Here is a 23459-nt window from a genome sequence, read left to right as displayed (position 1 = left end):
TTTCAAACTTTGTTAACTTTAAGTGAAAACATAGCAGTCGAAATATATTTTTACTTAGTGTTGAAAACTCATAAAAACTCCCTAACCACTTCACATTTTCCAACTTTACCATACACAGGGTGTTTCCGAGGTGATGTTACAAACTTTCAGGAGTGATCGCGAAGGGCACATGTATCAATTTGAGATAAGGAACCATAGTCCGGAAATGACAGAGTCGAAAGTTATAAGCAAAAATAGTTGTGTGGAAATAGAATTGTAATTTTGCACCACGTGCCCTCCTTCCCTTAACTTTTGGAACAGTCGTGGGAAAATGGTATGGGCCGGATGTCTCCTACGTGGGTACTGGTCCCGATACAATCTGTGAGCTTGTCTACTGTTCCCATTGGCTCATCCGCATTCGAAAATCTGGTCTGCTTATTCCGCTCTCATGTACTTCTCCATTTCACTAGGACTGAGAGACTGAACACTGCAACTTGTACAATCGATCAGGCCTAGTGAAATGGAGGAGTACACGAGAGCGGAATAAACAGACCTGATTTTCGAATGCGGATGAGCCAATGGGAACAGTAGACAAGCTCACAGATTGTATCGGAAGAAGTACCCACGTAGGAGACATCCGGCCCATACCTTTTTTCCACGACTGTTCCAATAGTTAAGGGAAGGAGGGCACGTGATGCCAAATTACAATTTCATTTCCACATAACTATTTTTGCTTATAACTTTCGACTCAGTCATTTCCGGACAAAGGTTTCTTATCTCAAATTGATACATGTGCCCTTCGCCATTATCCCTGAAAGTTTGTAACACCACTTCGGAAACACTCTGTATAGAGAGTGATTCAAAATAACACCAATGATTCTTAGTATGTTGTATAGGATAACAACAAAGTGGTCATTTTTCAAGGGTGATTCATTCCGGAAATACGTGGTTTAGCTGCAATGATGCGTCAAAATTTGTATCGATTCATTTTGGCTTCCTAGTAGTTAAGCAAACCATTAGCCATCAGCACAAGGTGGATGGATAGTCTTCTAGCTTTCCTGCGAATGAGCAACATCAGTCCATAAGTAGTACATGTTTCACGTTCTAATTGTATCGTTTATGGTGTATTCCAGTAATGTTGTTGACAAAAGTAAGACAGTAAGATATGTACCAGTACACAACTATAGAATAGACTGATATATTGACTGAATACGGCAGAATGCATGGCAATAGTTCCATGACCACCGCGGTCACCAGATCTTACATTCCTCGACTATTTTGTTTGGGTACTATGAATAGAATGGTTTACGAGACTCCTGTAACTTCAGAGTAAGATATTATCGCATGAATTCTCACAGCGATTGAAATAGCACACCACCACACGTCTTTGACCGTGTCCGCCAATCTCTGCACCGCCGATGTAAGCTTTGTCATCAGGTTGGAGGTCGACAATTCGAACGATGTGCTGCTGTTGTTGTGATGATGGATTCTTGACACAAATAATTTTGAACGCACGACCATTAACATATTCGAAGCTTTTTCATAACTTGACGTACCACAGCGCCAAAACTATAATCTTTTCGCTGTAAGAAAAATCCTAATGTAAACAATAGCACGTGACTGAAGTGAGGCTTCATTGGCCGATGTTTGGCGCAATAGATTTTCAGTACGTGTTCCCGCCTACTGCTGTACATTCTGTTTCATGTTAAACATTTCCCGTTACTCGTCAAATAGACCTAACCTCACCACTATGCATTCGTTTCCTTAGGAAACATTTACTTTATAATTACTATAATTAAAACGCACTTAACTTATTATATACATTTAAGACTATTTGTTTTTTCTTCGCTTTTGAGAGGGTTTCCACTCTTATGTTTAATAACCACACACACCGAGGATGCAGAAACCATATTTCAGTACCACGTGCTTACGTGAACAACTACAAGCTCAAGTGACGCCAGCTTGTTACAAGAGCAGACTACCTCGGTATTACTCTTGGTATTCATTCGCGTTCATCGTACATAACAAAATATAAAAGTAGATTTTCTATTACATAGCGTTTTATATACGAGTGAAGTTATATGTTTCATCGTATTTTACAACTAGAAATCAATTTTTTATTTTCAAATAATACAAGATTATAGTTTCCAAATAAGGACTATATTTTCCTGTGTCATGTGAGTGTTTCGACTGGGAGCCAATCACGGGTATGACAACAATGTGCATGTGTTTACATCAGGATTTTTCTTACAGCGAAAACAGTATACGTATGTACATTCGCGGACAAAAAATTTGGGACACTTGAATTTTATTTTGTAAATGTATTTAATATGTCACCAATATACTTTAAATGGTGATTAACTTAATTATAAGATTATAGGCGTAACATACACGGAAAAAAGAAAATGACGACTTCATACCACCAACAATTACCAACAATAACATCACAATCTAAATCTGAAAAAAAATTTTGCTTAAATGAATTTCTGAATTTTATTTTCATTGTTCATTTACTAAATTGTTTTATCATTACTAAACAAATCAGTGTGGTTTATTCAGAAGATTCAGCATATAATGCAAGAGATATCAGCCCTGAAGACGTGCAAAGACGTGCAAAGACGTTCTTAGTGACGATGGCCCCAGCATCCGATTCATCTCTAGTGTGTTGGGTGTAGCACGAAACACAATAAATTATGACATTAGGCGATACACTGAAACTGTGCAGTACACAAGAAGACAAGGTTCGGGTCGACCACGGTGTACAAATGAACGAGAGAACAGATTTGCTGTCAGTACTGTACTACGCAACAGGCATTTTCCAGCAACAATAATATTGTTTCTCGTCGCCTGGCGGAGATACGCTATGTGGTTGTGTCTGCTAGAGCCATAAGGAGGAAATTCCATGAGAACGGACTGGTGTCCAGGAAACCTGCCACAGGGCCAGAACTTAGTGTGGAATATCGAGTAGCACTACGCTCGTCAGGATATCAATTGGACCATAGCCGATTGGGAGTCTGTTCTGTTCACCGATGAATCCCGGTTTGCCTTGCGTTCAGCAGATGGACGATACTGTATGGAGAAGACCTGGAGAGAACTATGCACCAAGTACAATGACACATAGCATATCTTTCAATGGAGGCTTAGTAATGGTGTGAGCAGTCATTTCTATTGCAGCTCGTTTTCACAGAGAATGGCACAATGAATAGAGATTGGTACATTGAAGAGTGTATGATTCCTCACGTCGTGCCTTATGCTCAATTTATTGGTAATGGAATTCTCTTAATGCATGACAATGCATGAGCACATGAATCAAGAATCGTTTCAGATGTTCTACATGAGGTTGAAATCAATGCTATGGATTGGCCAGCCCGCAGTCCTGACCTTAATCCGATAGAACACATTTGGGTCATTCTTGAAAAGCGAATTCGTGGAAGAGCTGTTATTCCAGAAACAATAAATGAACTTCTGGCACAATTACAGGAGGAATGGGACCCTATTTCACAAGAGGACATAGCCATAATCACCTGCACCTGCAAGAGGTAATCAGAGCTCGAGGTGATAATACACATTATTGAACATGAATGCAGCTCAATAAAATGTAAGACATCTAAAGAAATCTTTTAAAAGCAAAGTGTAGTTGAAATGCAGAGTGTGACAAGAATGGGCATTATTGTTGATAATTTTTGGTGTTATGAAGTCATGTTCATTTTATTTTATTTTTTTGTATAGTAAGATTATAATCTTATTAATCACTATTTAAAACATATTCGTGACATATTCAATACATTTAAAAAGTTAAATTCAAGAGTCCCAAATCTTTTGTCCGTCAGTGTATTTCCGTACATGAGTCCCAACTTGAAAATTGATCAGGTTGCTGTTCTGTACAGAGTGTTGTCGGCGTCATTTTGAGCCACTGTGTATGTATGTATGTATGTATGTATGTATGTATGTATGTATGTATGTATGTATGTATGTATGTATGTGTGTATGTATGCATCCCACTTGAGCAGCCTTTATTACAGCCGTCGGCAAATTTGTGCTCACTATGACATCACTGCACGCAAGCCGCAATACATAAGATGTAATATCAATCGAGGAGTACAGAGCACTCCGTTCGGATCCCAGTGGCGGACTCTCAACCAATCATCTGACGTAGACTATACAATATTGATTTATAGATGGACAGAGTTTATTTTATTCCACCTTTATTTTTACTGTGCTACAAAAACCAAGGAAAATACGTCACAAATTGCCATTCTTATTACAACTCGTAAATTTTCGTCTGCTAGTCACGATCTTTGTTTAGATATTATAAGTTTTCGTTGAGAAAACAAGTTAGTGTTCCGAAATATATTGAATATAGAGCCAGATCTAGCAACTATGTAGGGTAGCGGCAGGTAACTTATGATAGGACCACACATAAGTTATTATTTTTTCTATACAGAGCATTTTAAATTAATCTAAGCCAGTCTGGTGAGTTATACAATGGCAACGTTTTATATCTTCACTTATTTCCAGCTGTCTTAGAGGATCAACCAGCAATTATGACAGTGTATACATCTAATCTAGTGCAACAAAGAAAAAATAACTCCAGTCCATATTCAGCCAGAATGATACAGTAAAAATAAACTATAATAAAAAAAATTAATCAACAACATATACAAAAAGAATTAATTAATTTTAACATAAAAAAATAAAATAAAATAAAATAAATAATTTAACACGTTAGTCCATCTAATAGAATTTTTTTTAAGTATTTTGAGTCACATATGTTACTACAGATAGAAGTTGCTTTATATTCAGATTCATTTCTTCTATGCTTGGAAATCTTCTCTCCTGTTGAATTTCCTCTAAGTGCAATGACATCGAGCAAATATTCTAATAGAGAGAGATCCTTCGTAACTCCATGGGTGAAGATTACCAATTCTACTCTATCAAAATCTGTGTTTCCACCTAAAGCGAGGGATTACACCACTGTTTATGCATCTTTGATTTTATTTCTAGTTCAGCTAGTGTTTCAATATCCCTCATCCTCCTTTCTATTTTCCGTGTGGATAACTTCATACTGTTGAAAACATCAGATTATTCGGGACAAATAATGTTACCAACTTTATTCAGACATCTATTAATTTGAGAAAAATCCGTTCCGGTACCGGGAATCGAACCCGGGACCTCTCAGCTTTAAGCGCTGAGTGCTCTTTCCATATAAACCATATCGGAACACGATCCACGGTGCCGGCCGAATTCCTCTCATTCTATTCTATTATCAATAGCCTACTACCTGCATTTAAGACATTCAAGTCTTGTTTGGAGGAGCACATAATTAAATGATTTTATGGCCATTTTAATCAACAGTTTATGAGTTACTGTTAACATGGATATATATTTTTTGTTTCAAATTTTCAAATTTATTTATTTGATACACAAGGTTTACATTTATACATAGATTTCAAAAAGGCATATGACTCGGTAAAGAGAGAAGTTTTATATGATATTCTAATTGAATTTGGTATTCCCAAGAAACTATTTCGATTAATTAAAATGTGTCTCAGTGAAACGTACTGCAGAGTCCGTATAGGTCAGCTTCTGTCAGATGCGTTTCCAATTCACTGTGGGCTAAAGCAAGGAGATGCACTATGACCTTTACTTTTTAACTTTACTCTAGAGTATGCCATTAGGAAGGTCCAGGATAACAGAGAGGGTTTGGAATTGAACGGGTTACATCAGCTGCTTGTCTATGCGGATGACGTGAATATGTTAGGAGAAAATCCACACACGATTAGGGAAAACACGGGAATTTCACTGGAAGCAAGTAAAGAGATAGGTTTGGAAGTACATCCCGAAAAGACAAAGTATATGATTATGTCTCGTGACGAGAATATTGTAGGAAATGGAAATATAAAAACTGGAAATTTATCTTTTGAAGAGATGGAGAAGTTCAAATATCTGGGAGCAACAGTAACAAATATAAATTATACTCGGGAGGAAATTAAACACAGAATAACTTGGGAAATGCCTGTTATTATTCGGTTGAGAAACTTTTATCATCCAGTGTGCTGTGGAAAAATCTGAAAGAATTTATAAAACAGTTATATTACCGTTGTTCTTTATGGTTGTGAAACTTGGACTCCCAATTTGAGAGAGGAACAGAGATTAAGAGTGTTTGAGAATAAGGTGCTTATGAAAATATTTGGGGCTGAAAGGGATGAAGTTACAGGAGAATGGAGAAAGTTACACAACACAGAACTGCACGCATTGTATTCTTTACCTGACATAATCAGGAACATTAAATCCAGACGTTTGAGATGGGCAGGGCATGTAGCACGTATGGGCGAATCCAGAAATGCATATGGAGTGTTAGTTGGGAGGCCGGAGGGAAAAAGACCTTTAAGGAGGCCGAGACGTAGATGGGAAGATAATATTAAAATGGATTTGAGGGAGGTGGGATATGATGATAGAGAATGGATTAATCTTGCTCAGGATAGCGACCAATGGCGGGCTTATGTGAGGGAGGCAATGTACCTCCGGGTTCCTTAAAAGCCAGTAAGTAAGTAAGTACAAGGTTTACATTACATTAGGCATTGCATCCCGAAAGAGCAGACGCTCGTGCTCGGGCGCAGTTCAATCTACTTATATAAAATTGAGGAGTGTTAATTCAGCACAATCATATTAATATATAGTAAAATACAGACCCTGTAATGACATACACAAATATAGAAAATACAAAGTACACGAGTATCAGATTACAATTTTAAACTCGTGTAGCTTAAAGAAAGACAAAACAATTAAATAATTAATCTAATTTGTCTCTTAAATCTACGTGTGTTCAGTGTACTTAGTTCAGGGTCAGCTCTAATTAATGCATTATATATATTCTAGGTCCAAAATTTCTGCTGTGTTTTAATTCAGCAGTTGTGTGGCATTTGGGGTTATTTAGAAAGAAACTGCAGTTTTGTCTCATGTGGTATTCATGAGGATCAAATTTAAATTTATTGTGATTTTTATGAAAGTAAATCAGCAATGTTTGTTTATAAATTTGTTCTAGATGTGACACACCAAATTCCTGAAAAATTAATTTCCTTGGGTAATCAAAATTTTTATATAGAAACATTTTGATATATCATTTTTGGAGCAAATTTAAAGGATGGAGAGTCGATTTTGCCATTCCTCCCCAACCTAAAATACCATACTGAATTATTGATTGAAACAGAGCTAAGTACACAGTACGCAGAACATAAACAGGCAAATAAGAGCGTAGAATGGAAAATTTGTGGATTGTTTTACGCAATCTGTTACACAGGAAGGAGATATGCTTGTCCCATTTTAAATGTTGGTCAATAATATTGCCTAAATATTTAACTTGTGAGGATATACTCAAAGCGTTACATGAGCAAGTAGGTAGGTTACAATCATGTATTGTTATATTTCTATTATTATTTATTTTTAGTTATTCAAGGCCATGTGATGTTAATGAAAATGGTATTAATTTTTGTTTAGAAACGTTCAAAGAAAGAAAGTGAGCATCCAGTTATTCTTTAATAATGTTAATACCACTGTTATAATTTTGATAAGTTTAATTCCAATTCGAACCGCTAAATATAACCACAGTATCATCAGCATAAGAATACAGAGTGCCAGAATATTTCTCAAAGTCAATTTTAAGTAAATCGTTGATATATTAAAAACAAAACAGGACCTAAAATCATCCCCTGAGGTACACCTATATCACTGTAATGTGATTCACTAAGGTGATCATTTATGTTAGTTGCTTGAGTTCTGTTACTTAAGTAAGATTTAAATAATTTTAAAGCCAATCCATTAATTCCCAATCTATCCATTTTATTCAAAAGTATATTGTGATTGACTGCATCGAAAGCTTTTTGTAAGTCTAGAAAAATTGCTAAACATTTATTTTCTACATCTAATTGTTGAATTATTTTTTAAGTAACTGCCATAATAGCATCATCAGTGCACAAATTTATTCTGAAACCAAATTGATTATCATTTAGTAGTTTTTTAATTGTATTAACCGTGTTTTTATAGGCTACATCCTTCAAATACTTTAGAGAGACATATATATTCTTATATGAAGTCTCGCCATCCTCACTGAATAATCAATGACTATAAGTAGCCATACTGTAAATATCTATTAATTTGAGAAAAATTCGTTTCGGTACCGGGAATCGAACCCGGGAACTCTCGTGTCCCGGTATGGCTCAGGTGGAAAGAGCGCTGAGCGCGCACGGCTGAAAAATCGCTTTGGTGAAACAAGAGACGAAAACTCGTATTAAAATATTTTGTAATAATTCCCTACTCCGAAGTACAATATTAAGAATTTACAGGAAATTGTGACATACAATTTACGACCATAAAATAATGAAGTATATACGGTATGTTATGAAATACTCATGAATGTATTTACTTATTTTCTAGATGAAAAACTAATATGAAACAAATCATCCATTAAGTACACACTTATTTGCACAATTATTAAAACTAAAAACAGAGTTCTTTATACTGTATGTGTTATATTATACATTACTTTTTGTATAAAATTAGTGGCTTTTGCAGCAAATGCTGCAAACTAAGTTCATTAGACGTTCAAATAAAATTTTTTCAGATTTATTTTCAATAAAAAATACCAGACATTTTGAAAGTTATTTGCTTCCATAATGATGAAACATACTCCCTCTGAATGGTTTTTATGCCAAATACTTTTTATTGAACCTATGTATCCTATGTATCTTGAGTTTCAACGCGAAAACGCAAGTAACAATGTCAGGGCGATCTGTGAGTTTTTCATGTGGGAGTAAAGCAATAGCTATTTCAGGTCATTGTGGATCGTAAAAGTCAGGTTTGCTATGCTTTCGAACAATAGACATAGCATCTTGGTATAGCTGCTGAATGTAGAGATTGAAATGTAGAGGTGTAAAATCATTTTATCCTGCTAAGAGATCTTGTTGAAATGATCGAGAAACTACAAAATTTTATAGATCTGTTATTTTATCAGTAAGTAATACCTTTTGGTCTTTCCTTAGAAACTCTAATTTTTGCGCTCTCTCGAGCCAATACCGAAGAGAATGACGCATATAAGTATCTACATCACACCGCCATTAAGTATATGAAAAAGATCCAACCCCACTTGATTAATAACTATAAAAATTTTTTATTTTTAATAACAATATTATCATCTTACGTAAGTTTTGTAGTTTTATATATATAACAGCCGTCACTCAGTAAATTATAGAAATGAAGATCTAATTTAACATATTCTCTATATCTACTTATATAGGCCTAACCTCAAAACGTTTCATTTTCATATCATCAATATAGCATTGATATGTATAATTAATGAAAAATAGTCACATCATGGCATTAACCGTATTGAAATTTCATTTCTAATGTAATAATGTCATCAAACCACTTCAAGTTTTGTAGATTTCAATATCCAAAACACAGCTGTACTCAGAAAATTACACACCGCAGAATCAGAAATGTAATTTATTTTTAGTAAGACTTGAAATTTTTAATAACGAATTGAATTTGAACTCTAAATATGTCAGCAATCCTGCAGGTCATGGCCTTCGTGTAATAGCTATTGTTTATTGTAGTGTGTGTTTTGTTTAATTCTGAAATCCAAGCCGTACTGAAATGCAATTAGTTCTCAAAACTGAAGAAAGATGGATTTTGGAAAATAGGAGAATAATGTAGGAAAATTGATATTTCACTGAAAACTACTATTTTTCTGAAAAACTTTGGGTTTCAAGCTTAAAATGAGAGGTCATTTATTAAAATCCGTTCAGCCGTTTTCCCGTAATTTTCATTACCAGTTCAAATTATATATATATATATATATATATATATATATATATATATATATATATATATATATGACTAGTGGCTTGTGCAGCGAATACTGCAAACTAAGTCCATAAGAAGTTGAAATAAAAATTGTTCAGATTTCTTTTCAATGAAGAATACCAGACATTTTGAAAGTTATTTTCTTCCATAATAGTGAAACATACTCCCTCTGTATGTTTGTTTATGCCAAATACTTTTCCTTGAACCTATCCTTCTTTAGCTCTTGAGTTTCAATGCGAAATCGCTAGTAACAAGTCAGGACGACCAGCGAGTTTTTCATGTGGGAGTAATGCAGTAGCTATATCAGGTCATTGCGGATTGTATGTGAAAATTAAGATAATGTAAGGTTTGTCATGCTTTGAACAAAAGACTTAGCATCTTGGTATAGCTGCTGTTTCGTGAACTACCCTGAAGTGTAGAGGGCAGAATCACTTTTTCCCACTAAGAGATCTTGCTGAGGTGATCAAGAGACTACAAAATCTTGTAGGCCTCTTATTTTATCAATACGTAATATCTTTTGGTCTTTTCTTAGGAATTATAATTTTTGCGCTCCCACCAGACAATACTGATCTACCAAATACTGCTGGATTAATATAGGCTGTTGTGAGGAATCTATTGCTGAAATGCGGAAAATGAGGCGAATGATATGTCAGAGTTGTAGAATCTTGTATGAGCTCTAAATAAATTTGTCCATTGTAAATCGTTAGAAGTTTCAGTGTTTCATTCGTTGCTGGTTGCGGGAAATAAACTTACTCATCACGGTAGCAAGAAGTGAAATGACATGCTATTTTCCCTATAACAAAATATGCTTGGCAGCGGTCACAAATCTAATCGATTAAACCAAAGAAATATGGAATTAATTTTGGTGTAGTTTAAAGACGCAGCTAAAATAGGAAGCATGATTAAATTACTACCAAGGAAAATTAAAGTATCAGACATATAAATATGTATATCACAGTGCCATTAAATATATGAAAAAGACCCACACTACTTGATTAATAAGTATAAAAGTATTTCATTTTTAATAACAATATTGTTACCTTACGTAAGTTTTATAGTTTTCAGTAACATATGTTACTCAGTAAATTATAGAAATGAAGATCTAATATAAAATATTCTTTCTCTGCGTCTACTTACTTAAAGACCCAAAAGGTTCCACTTTCATGTCATCAGTATACCATTATGTGTTGCATTAACTATAATAATATCTTATTTTTAATGGTAATAATGTCACCAAATATTCTTAAATTTTGTAGTTCTTAATATCCAATACACAGCTGTACTCGGAAAACTACAGACCAGAGAATCAGACTTGTAAATTATTTTTTAAACGTTATCAAAAAATTACACAAATGAAGATCAACATATTAACATTACGATGTGAAAGAATCTGAGCCATCTGAACTCTGTGTCAGCAATCCTGTAGGTCATGGCCTTCGTGTAATAGTCTATTGTTTATTGTAGTGTGTGTTTTGTTTTTATTCTGAAATCCAATTAATTAGTTCTCAAAACTGACGAAATATGGATATTGGAAAATAGGAAAATGATGTAGGAAAATTGACATTTCACTAAAAACTACCATTTTCTGAAAAACTTTGGGGTCCAAGCTTCAAAATAAAGGGTCATTTATTAAAATCCATTCAACCGTTTTCCCGTAATTTCCATTACCAGTTCAAATTATATATATATATATATATATATATATATATATATATAAGATATACATAATGTATGAACCGTTTTCGGGAAACTGTGCGTTGTTAAATTTTCAAATATAATTTCAATGACATTTAGTGATCAAACATGAGCAAAATTTGTCTAATAGTTTTCCTTGAAATGTGAACAGTAACACAGATGAAATGTTTCATTCAATTGCCTAGCTCAGTTGGTATTGGTGACAGCGATAGATATATATATATATATATATATATATATATATATCTATATATATATATACACACACACACACACACACACACACATAATGTATGAGCCGGGAAACTGTGCGTCGTTAAATTTTCAAATATAATTTCAATGACATTTAGTGATCAAACAAGAGCAAAATTTATCTAATAGTTTTCCTTGAAATATGAACAGTAACACAGATGAAATGTTTCATTCAATTGCCTAGCTCAGTTGGTATTGGTGACAGCGAGATGGATTACCTAACATTCATATTGAAGCTGAGAAAACTTAACAAATCTGGATTGGAAGCTAAATTCTTTAACTCCTGAGCTATGTCGATGGATAAGTTGTGTGCTAGATTCTACTTTCACTGCAGGTAATATGCTGCGGTCCTTGTAAATCTGAGAATTCATTATTACAGCATCACTGTGCTTCCTCTCTATCTCGTACGTTGAGACACTAACATGTTACATTATTTCTTTCCTGCTCAAGATAAAACGAAACATTTGTTGAATCCCTGTTTCTAGACGATGAGATACGGAGCACGCCACGACTTCATGGCGGCGGCTTTGTAGCACGGGCGGTATAAAGACAAGGAGAGTGGTTAACAGGTAGTATCGATTACTGTAGGGAAGGACGTGTCGTGAGGTATGTACTGCGATCGCGAAGCGCGATTCACAACAAAACGTTCGTGCCATTGTGTGTTTCAAACTGGTTTTGAAATAAATATAATCAAAAGAAAAAGGTCTACATGTCACAGATTACAAGGAGACCTACAGCACGTGATTTCAGTTACTGAACACGTAGCAAAAATTATCACCATCAAATTCATCATCTTCTTATTCTTTAATATCGTTATGTACTTTGCCATGGCTCAGAAATTGTTTCTCGCGGAAAGGCCTACGTTTCGATTGATCTTAAACATGTAGCGAGAAACAACTTCTGAGTCGTGACATTTGGTGTTGTCCTATAGTTTTATGATGACAAACTTCGACGACACAAAGTGGAAGGAAACATATTACCCAAATACAGCGGTGACCAAAGCGAGTGCCATGATTACATCGTGTAATCACAGACATTCAAACGGGTACGAGGAGTTTCCTGTAGATTGCTGTATGTTTCATTCACGTACTGAAGACAAGCAGTGGCGGTATCATGTCGCTCTACAAACTCTGTCTCTAGAAGCAGTAAGAGGTAGTTTCGTAAAGAATGAGAAGGAGAACTTTTTTGTTGTTATTTCGGACAAAATGTAATATGTTTACTTTGCTCAACGGTTCAATTAGGAGTATATAGAAACATTAATTTCCACGCTGTATAATAATATTAATAATAATAATAATTATTATTATTATTATTATTATTATTATTATTATTATTATTATTATTATTATTATTAAAAATTCAAATATCTTGGAACAACAGTAACAAATATAAATGACACTCGAGAGGAAATTAAACGCAGAATAAATATGGGAAATGCCTGTTATTATTCGGTTGAAAAGCTTTTGTCATCTAGTCTGCTGTCAAAAAATCTAAAAGTTAGAATTTATAAAACAGTTATATTACCGGTTGTTCTGTATGGCTGTGAAACTTGGACTCTCACTTTGAGAGAGGAACAGAGATTAAGGGTGTTTGAGAATAAGGTTCTTAGTAAAATATTTGGGGCTAAGAGGGATGAAGTTACAGGAGAATGGAGAAAGTTACACAACACAGAACTGCACGCATTGTATTCTTTACCTGACATAATTAGGAACATTAAATCCAGACGTTTGAGATGGGCAGGGCATGTAGCACGTATGGGCGAATCCAGAAATGCATATAGAGTGTTAGTTGGGAGGCCGGAGGGAAAGAGACCTTTAAGGAGGCCGAGACGTAGATGGGAACATAATATTAAAATGGATTTGAGGGAGGTGGGATATGATGATAGAGAATGGATTAATCTTGCTCAGGATAGGGACCAATGGCGGGCTTATGTGAGGGCGGCAATGAACCTCCGGGTTCCTTAAAAGCCAGTAAGTAAGTAAGTAAGTAAGTATTATTATTATTATTTTTATTATTACTATTGTTATTACTGACCACTAAGTATGTGTTTCTATAGGCCTAATTCTTCTGTACGAGCATGAATATGATATTTTTAGATCTTCTCCCTAGAAGAATAAAATTATTAGGTTTTATCTCAATATTAATATTCTTAATCTTTAGATGAGGATAAGTATTTATTAGTTATTCATTTAATAATGATATTGTAGAAAAACTGATTAATATTATGTGCCAACGAACAGTTAAACGCCAGGAATTGACATGTCTTAAATCATACCCAGGAAGAGAAAGATGACATAAATAAATGTAAGGAAGTAGCTACCTAATGGGGTTTGAAACATCTCGTGCTCTAAAGCCTTTTAATAGAACAGAATTTCTCAAAAGAGTAATGATTAAAGTAGCTTAAATAACTTATCCATAAGAAGTTTTTAATTTTGAAAAAGTACGAATTTCTCGACGAAGTATCGAGAGAATATTCTAGCCTGGGGGGGGGGGGTAAAAATCAAGAAAAATCATGTAGGCTATTATTCACTGGCTCATGATGACAGCAGTGACATTACTGATGCAGCAAAGCTTGAGATTTTTATCCGCGGGATTGATCAAGATCTTAGTACAGGAACCACCACTGATTGTAGTTTTCATGCCAAGTACCTTTCCCCCTTCTCCTTACTTCACAGGCTATCTGTCGCTTGTAATCACTGCAGTTCGAGTTTTGGTCACCGCTGCCCTAATACAAAGAATTTATCGATCTTCAGTTTATCTACATAATATGTAGTAGGCCTACTATAAAATGAATTAACGAGGCCAGTTAGCATGATGTCATAACAATTGTTCTTGCTCAGGCGGCTGGTGCGTTTGCCTGCTGTTTCGGAGTAGCACTCGGGCATGTCTTCGATTCCCGCTTGGGCTGATTACCTGGTTGAGTTTCTTCAGAGACTTTCCATCCATCTATAAGGTACAATTTGTAACCTAATGAGTGTCCCACTCTCAGAAAAGGGTTCTTCATCATAATCAGCCATAAAGCAAACAGAGGTGCACGTCAATATGCGCGGCGTCAGTAAAAAAATAAGGCGAACATCACATAATTTATGTAGAATTGTTGTTCCTACCTCGCCAAATACCATCTATCTTTCACTAATTACAACGAAGTTAAATAATCTTACTTACTTACTTACAAATGGCTTTTAAGGAACCCGAAGGTTCATTGCCGCCCTCACATAAGCCCGCCATCGGTCCCTATCCTGTGCAAGATTAATCCAGTCTCTATCATCATATCCCACCTCCCTCAAATCCATTTTAATATTATATTCCCATCTACGTCTTGGCCTCCCCAAAGGTCTTTTTCCCTCTGGTCTCCCAACTAACACTCTATATGCATTTCTGGATTCGCCCATACGTGCTACATGCCCTGCCCATCTCAAACGTCTGGATTTAATGTTCCTCATTATGTCAGGTGAAGAATACAATGCGTGCAGTTCTGCATTGTGTAACTTTCTCCATTCTCCTGTAACTTCATCCCGCTTAGCCCCAAATATTTTCCTAAGCACCTTATTTTCAAACACCCTTAACCTATGTTCCCCTCTCAGAGTGAGAGTCCAAGTTTCACAACCATACAGAACAAACGGTAATATAACTGTTTTATAAATTCTAACTTTCAGATTTTTTGACAGCAGGCTACATGATAAAAGCTTCTCAACCGAATAACAACACGCATTTCCCATATTTATTCTGCGTTTAATTTCCTCCCGAGTGCCATTTATATTTGTTACTGTTGTTCCAAGATATTTGAATTTTTCCACCCCTTCGAAGGATAAATCTCCAATTTTTATATTTCCATTTCGTACAATATTTTGGTCACGAGACATAATCATATACTTTGTCTTTTCGGGATTTACTTCCAAACCGATCGCTTTACTTGCTTCAAGTAAAATGTCCGTGTTTTCCCTAATCGTTTGTGGATTTTCTCTTAACATATTCACGTCATCCGCATAGACAAGAAGCTGATGTAACCCGTTCAATTCCAAACCCTGCCTGTTATCCTGAACTTTCCTAATGGCATATTCTAAAGCGAAGTTAAAAAGTAAAGAAGTTAAATAATCTAGTAGTTGATACAGCGTCGTAAAATAACCAACTAAAAAGTCTGTCTTAAATGATTCGCGTATGGTTCCACATACATAATTAAAGGCAGGGATGCAAAACTGAGCAATAATTGTGGCATACGTCATAAGCCGGACTACGTCATTCACCTCTTCCCTCAACTCTACGGATCGTTGACATGATAAGGTATAACAGGTTTGTATTCACTGTCTAGTGACAAATTCAACGCAATGTCGAAAATACCAGTTTAAAGAGCAATGGGAAAATGAATACCTATGTACTTCTGTATTCAAAACAATCACAAAGCACATATGAGTTCTTTGTTGGTTCTACATACGTATGTGAGCAAACATTCTCAAAAATGAACTTCAATAAAGATCGCTCTAAATCGATAGATACGCATCTCATTTCCCTCCTCAAAGCAGTACAGCTTAATGTAACAAACTGGTGAACAAAAAAGAATGCAGAGATCTGGCGCACGTTGTAGTTCAAGCTCATTTAATTGCTTGAATAATTTTCCTTTATATTGACATGAGAAATTAGATTTGTTTTAGTTTCTATTTTGAGATCAATATAGCCAATTTCATTTAAACTAGAAATTGCGTACTTTTATTAACTTAAAAATGCTGTGAATGATTTAGTTTCTACATACAGTCGTATTGTAAAGCCTAAATACCAAGATTTATACCCCGTCAGAAAATCACTTTACGAATCTTCGGCTTCACCTGACTATCACTAAATCCATCGACACTAAATAACCTAGTAGTTGATACGTGTCGTTAAATTATCAGCTAAAGAAAGACATCAATACATCCAACATGTAAATTTAACTGACTATTATATGACGTCATTCCATTTTCGATCAATGTAGTATAATGAAATTTTGAATTCCAACCAATCACAGTCATTCACCGCGATAATTTTTGTAGCTTGATTTATCACCATCAATTTATCGGATGGTCGTTCTTTTGTTTAGTCAGTGTCGCCAATTGTTTCCTTGTAAATCGATGAGCATGAATCCATTGTAGCCTACTAAATGAAGTGCGAAATTCTACTTCCACATCTACATCTTCATCTTCTGATTTCATGTCCATTGTATCTAAAGAAAATGACATTCCTTCATAACAAATTGTTCATTTAATTAATGTATTAATCAGGTTATTATTTTGTAATTATATTATAAAATGATTAAATTAAATCATGATTTCAGCAGATATGAAAATGTATTTCTGTTACAATAACAAGAGAAAAGCGCATTTTTTAAATTGTTAAACCTGTATTTCGCTTTACTCAATTGGCATTACTGAATAACATCCAATTTCCTTATTGCAGTAATGGATATTCATCTATTTCAACTTCACAATGTTTCGCTTCTCTCAGATCTCTTGTGACATTACTATAGAAAATAAAAGAGGAAAAGGTGAGATACATAGAGACGTATTCGGAAACGTCACGTGAACTTCACTTCCACTTAGTCGTACTTTAGTAGGTAGAAAACTCAGAATTTGTATACAGAGACACAACTTAACGTCCACTGTAGTCGTAACTTTGTCAAAAGCTAGTAAGATTCAAGATACGTGAAGACAAACCTTACATCTCATATAGTGCTGTAATTTACGTGAACAACCACTAATAAGGAATTTATTTTCTACGAAAAAGTTAAGTTAAAGGCTAAAATGAATTCGGAAAATGATAATATAAGAATTCATGGCTTGCTTTTTTTTACCCTCAAATTATGCCTATGTAAACATAACCTCAATCTTATCTCAAGTGTTACTAATCAGTTTATTTAGAAGCATTTAGGCTCAATTAAAATATTTTCGTAAGTTTCTATATCTGAAAAACACCTTTGGGGAGGTCGAGACGTAGATGGGAAGATAATATTAAAATCGATTTGAGGAATGTGGGATATGATGATAGAGATTGGATTAATCTTGCTCAGGATAGGGCCCAATGGCGGGCTTATGTGAGGGCGGCAATGAACTTCCGCGTTCCTTAGAAGCCAGTAAGTAAGTGAGTTAGATATACTCAATTCCTAATATACAATTTTTTCTAAAGCGAAATCCTTCTTAAGATGGAATTTATTGTCATTTAAAATTAAAAAGTCTGCACTTTGTAATATAACGTTTTGTCACTGGAACGTTAAACAGAACATTTAAGGCCGCTGTGAATGACGAAGAAGCGGAATAATTGCGAAAATTATCTTCGTTATTTAGCCAAGGCTGTCCTTCTCTAAGTAAAAAGATATTACAGTAACAAAGATGATTACTGCATGTTTGTCGCAAATCAAGTATGAATTTGTGAATTTTTTTTACAAATTCGTCTGTCTACATGCCCTGTAGATGCGTGAATCAATTTTTTCTCATTAAAAAGAATATTTTTATTTCATTTCAGAATTCATATTTTTTTTAATTCAAACTTTCACAACACAATTTTTTTGCTCAATGTGAAGGCCCTTAACTTCTCGTTATTCGTCCCGTCTCATAAAAAATTTGAGATTTTTGCAAGCGTTCAAAACTGGAGCAATAATTTCATGCCTGCATCAAAAATCGTATTTCTGTAATCTGAAGCCAATCTTCTGAATTAAATTTTGTAAAGGAAGTGAATGACTGTGAGGATGGTTACTTTATTACTTACAAAGGAAGCAGCGTATGGTGCTTAAATTTTATGAAAAACCAGCCTATATAAAATGTTTGTACTGTTCAATGACACTCCTTCATAACCACTTGTCCCCACCACTTCATTTCGAATCCACACTGTCATATTTAAGGTGAGCAACAAACTTAATACATATTTTAAATTCAAATTGAATTCAATTAAGAGAAAAAGGAAATAGACTAGAGCAGCGTTTCTTAAACTATGGTCCACGGACCACCTGTGGTCCTCGAGTTCTGCCCTTGTGGTCCTTCAAAACAAGATAGAAGAAAAAAATAAAATTCAAATGAATTGCGTATTACACTATAGCTGAAAATCTGAGTTTGGAAATGACACATGGCAATCGCCTTTCACTTTTTCTCTCAGTACTAATATTTTATGAAATTTCTTACTCTACCTGTCTACCCACTTACCACTCTACTCTCAGCAACAAAAGAGGGATTTAAAGCACTATGAACTATGAACGTGGCGTTTTTCGCTATCTTTTCCCTGCACATCTGGCGCCGCGCCTGTAACCCAGCCAGGGACCACCCGAATTCATGACAGAGGACCAAAGTACCGAACCGTTTCATTTATTGACGACTTTCTTAATAGTTTCGCCGACACCCAGTCTGCACATTGAACTGGGCACGTACTGTACGTCGTAGGCCTACACCAATAATAAAACGTGCCAAATCGCATCTTTACTTATTGAAAATCGGGTATGTTTCTGCATTAATTTTTTTATTTGTTTTTCCAGATGACGATATAAGAAATTTTAGACTCCGCCTATTTTAAAATCCGACATGTTTACGTTTTACACTTGTGTGTTTCGTCTCTAAGTGCCGTTTCAATTTCGTGGGTTTCATACACTTCGCAATAAACAACGCACCGAGGTTTTGGTTCACTCTCATTGCCACACTAAGTAAATCCAAGTTCCAAATAACTCTTGTCATATTTACGAAAGTATTTTTTTTTCTTTGAATAGCTACCACTAGGACTATATAAATCTTTAGTGGCACTATAAACACTGATATTAATATATTTCTTCACACACAGTTTCTGAACTACTAGCACTGTCTAAATCAAGCGTATTATCGTGTTCCTTTCTTTTCAAAGATCCGATTCGAAGCCAGTTTTCCATTATTTATAATGGACACTATTTAACAGAGACATGGACAACTATTGCGTGTACCACATAAGGAAGATTTCAAACAACTAACTGCTAACAGGCAAGCGATGAATCAACAATGCACAGAATTTGTTATAAGTAGAAGCGGAAAATATCAAATAAAAGTCATGTTTACGGTTTACAAGTTCTGTACGCATAGACTATGCCGTGAGGTGTGCACGCATCCCAAGTCTGTAGGTAGGTACAACACGGTACCGTCCGCAGAGAGCACCACGCGAACACCGAAAATAACTGCCCATCTGCGTTCTCAGTCAGTCCTCCTCCGTACGCGAACAGAGAACTTTGACATACGGAAACATATTATTCATTTGTGTTCGGTGAAGTGATCATAATGCCGAAGCAGATGTTAAAAAACATAGGGTGTATTCTTTAATACAAGAATATGGTGTCCATATTTTTAGTAGTGATACTGGTGAAACAAATAAGTGTCGGTTATGTATGTGTACATTAAAAAGATAACAAAACAATCGATAGAACATCATTGTAATAAACAGAAACACTTGAAAAATGTTGCTCTATGTTAGAAGAAAATAAGGGTTTAAGTTTAAATTCCGCCTCAAATATGAAATATGACTTTTGCCAGGATTTGTGTCGAATGATGATAGGTTGCAATATTCCATCCTAAGGGCTTATAGAAAAATACACTTTCTGAATCATCGATTCGAAAAAAGTTGTTACCTGCACGCGCCTCTAGTATGCCTGCTGTGCTTAAGTAAACAACAACCTTTGACGAGACAAACTAATCGCATTGTGGTTACCTTCACACCCGAATGACTTTTTCCGCTGTCTAGTTATAAGTTTTACTTGTGATTGGCTACAAAAAAATATAATTAGAAAAATATTATAATTATCTAATTCTATTTTAAAATATCAGTATACTGGTATTAAAATATGCTACAAAAATTATAAATTTCCTTTCGAAGGGAACAAGAGTAATTGGAGATTTATCTTTTGAAGAGGTGGAGAAGTTCAAATATCTGGGAGCAACAGTAACAAATATAAATGATACTCGGGAGGAAATTAAACATAGAATAAATATGGGAAATGCCTGTTATTATTCGGTTGAGAAACGTTTATCATCCAGTCTGCTGTCGAAAAATCTGAAAGTTAGGATTTCTAAAATAGTTATATTACCGGTTGTTCTGTATGGTTGTGAAACTAGGACTCATTAGGGTGTTTGAGAATAAGGTGCTTAGGAAAATATTTAGGGCTAAGAGGGATGAAGTTACAGGAGAATGGAGAAAGTTACGCAACACAGAACTGCACGCATTGTATTCTTCACCTGACATAATTAGGAACATTAAATCCAGACGTTTGAGATGGGCAGGGCATGTAGCACGTATGGGCGAATCCAGAAATGCATATAGAGTGTTAGTTGGGAGGCCGGAGGGAAAAAGACCTTTAGGGAGACCGAGACATAGATGGGAAGATAATATTAAAATGGATTTAAGGGAGGTGGGATATGATGATAGAGAATGGATTAATTTTGCTCAGGATAGGGACCAATGGCGGGCTTATGTGAGGGCGGCAATGAACCTCCGGGTTCCTTAAAAGACAGTAAGTAAGTAAGGGAACAAGAGTAAGGTGGTCCGCGGAACTGTTCTGACTTAAAAAAGTGGTCCTCACTTCAATTGAGTTTGAGAAACGCTGGACTAGAGCACTAATGCGAGAGCTGTGATACGGTGTTGCGTAATTATGATGATCCGAGTGCGCGCAAGAAGCGGTGTAAGTAGCAACGACTTTCAAGTCAGTATATTTTTCGTAAACGAAGAAAAGGCGAAACAAATGACTACCACCATGTTTCTTAACGAACTAAAATTAGCTTCAATACCCATTTTCATTAAATTCAAGCACCGTGACTGGGACGGTTCCCTTGTTAGTGTAGGATCAGTTATCCTATTAATCCTTTAATAAATTGTGAACTGAAGCTTTTTGAAAATGTTAAGCAATGACGTCAGGACTCGCCCTTTTGCTCCGAGATGAGGGAGCTAATGAGGCATTTAGTTGTGGATCGATGCTCACGTCGCTAGCTGCATTGCGAGTGAACTGGTAGGTCCATATTTTATGCTATTGATATAGTAACATATTTCAGAGGTCCCCCTGAAAGGTTAATTGGGATTAGTCACTGCATAGATATTTTATTAATAAAAATGTCATAGCTTGACATTTCGGGTTCTCGACTCGGTTCAAGATGCAAGGTAGCTTCTTCTGTGTTTCGGATATACGAAAGTATCTTGAAGACCGTTATTGAAGTTTGTATGAAAAGGGCTTCGAATTACAATGTACACCTTTAGACATAAAATAAATGACCACTTTCCTGTAGCGTAAATTTTTCTAAGTCCACTTCGGGTAGCGCCTGGTTCATACGACTAGGGAAAGGATGTTTATTTTGCACCTAATATACTCCTTTAATATATCTTCGTTATAGATTATTCATAACACTTGACCTATAAACAGACATAAAAAGCAACAAACAAACAAAACAAAGGAAAAACAGAGTGAAATCGTACATGAGAAATTTCTTCAAGTGTGTACCTAAGCTCTGACGGAATCAACCGAAGTCTTCCGAAGAGAACTTAGCGTATGGCAGTCAGTCTTTTTTTTTTTTTTGCCTAAGACTTAACATATTTAACCTGGTATCATTCCTGTTTCTTTGTTTTTGTTTAGTCAACTGTCGAAGACAGATGTGAAACCCACAAGTGATACTAAGAAGGCACCACTTTTGAGGCAACTAGGCCAGGTGATAATGGGATAGGGTGGCCAGTTTTTTCCCTCTCCATCGCCGATTAGCTACTTAATATACTGTACTTGTCAGACTTTAGATGTGTACAAACAATTGTTTTTCCTCTGACATACATCGTCAAGTGAGATGTACTACCTTATAATAGATGTACATATCAACCAGAATCTCAATCAGAGGATTTTTCCTGTTCAGTAGAACAAAATGTTCAAACCTGTTTGACTAGACAGTGAGATCCCAGCGTAAAGACTTCCAATAGCGCTTAACAATATCAATATCGGTACAAAGTTGAGCTCTTAGCCGAGCGGCTGAATTGTGAAAGCTTTGTGCACATGATCCCAGCTCAAATTCTGACTAGTGTAAGTGGAATTTTTGCTGAACGAAAGGGTGTTACATCAGATCTTATAAGGATAGACTATTTTCGATCATTTTATCACTTCATATTATTATCAATCTTAAAATAAGATAGAGACATAACAGTCGCTACAATTTGGCAATGAACATCGAGATCGCTAGCAGAAGCAATAATTATCCTACAGATTGTGATTTAGATACAGAATTTAACACTTACGACGATATTTTTTTTTCTTGTATCATGCAATTCGCATTGTATTTTCTCATTACACGAAGAAAATGAAGTATAAAAGATGCAAAATAATCGATTTTTACAGAAGCATACTATTTCAGTAAACCTACAATAACAAGTAGATTTTGTCATGGGTTCTGTATAACTGCCTATGCATCTGTCCACACTTATATGCCTATCTGTTTTTGTACTAGCAGTATTTATTTATTTATTTAAGAACGATTTCGATTTTAGAGGTTATCCAGAATTCTATTATTTACAAGGTTTTTAAATACCATAAATCTAGTATATGGATATCCCAGTTTTGTTTCTTTTTCGAACTAATCTATGCTAATAATATTACCTTCTTTGATTTAGTTCGAATCCCCTCCAAATCCAACGGCCTGCGTTTTCTTTTCTTGTACATCCTTCTCTCTTATACTCAT

Source organism: Periplaneta americana, chromosome 12 (assembly GCF_040183065.1).
Source record: "Periplaneta americana isolate PAMFEO1 chromosome 12, P.americana_PAMFEO1_priV1, whole genome shotgun sequence".
In the NCBI taxonomy this organism is placed as follows: Eukaryota; Metazoa; Arthropoda; class Insecta; order Blattodea; family Blattidae; genus Periplaneta; species Periplaneta americana.
Note: the sequence above shows the minus strand (reverse complement) of the source record.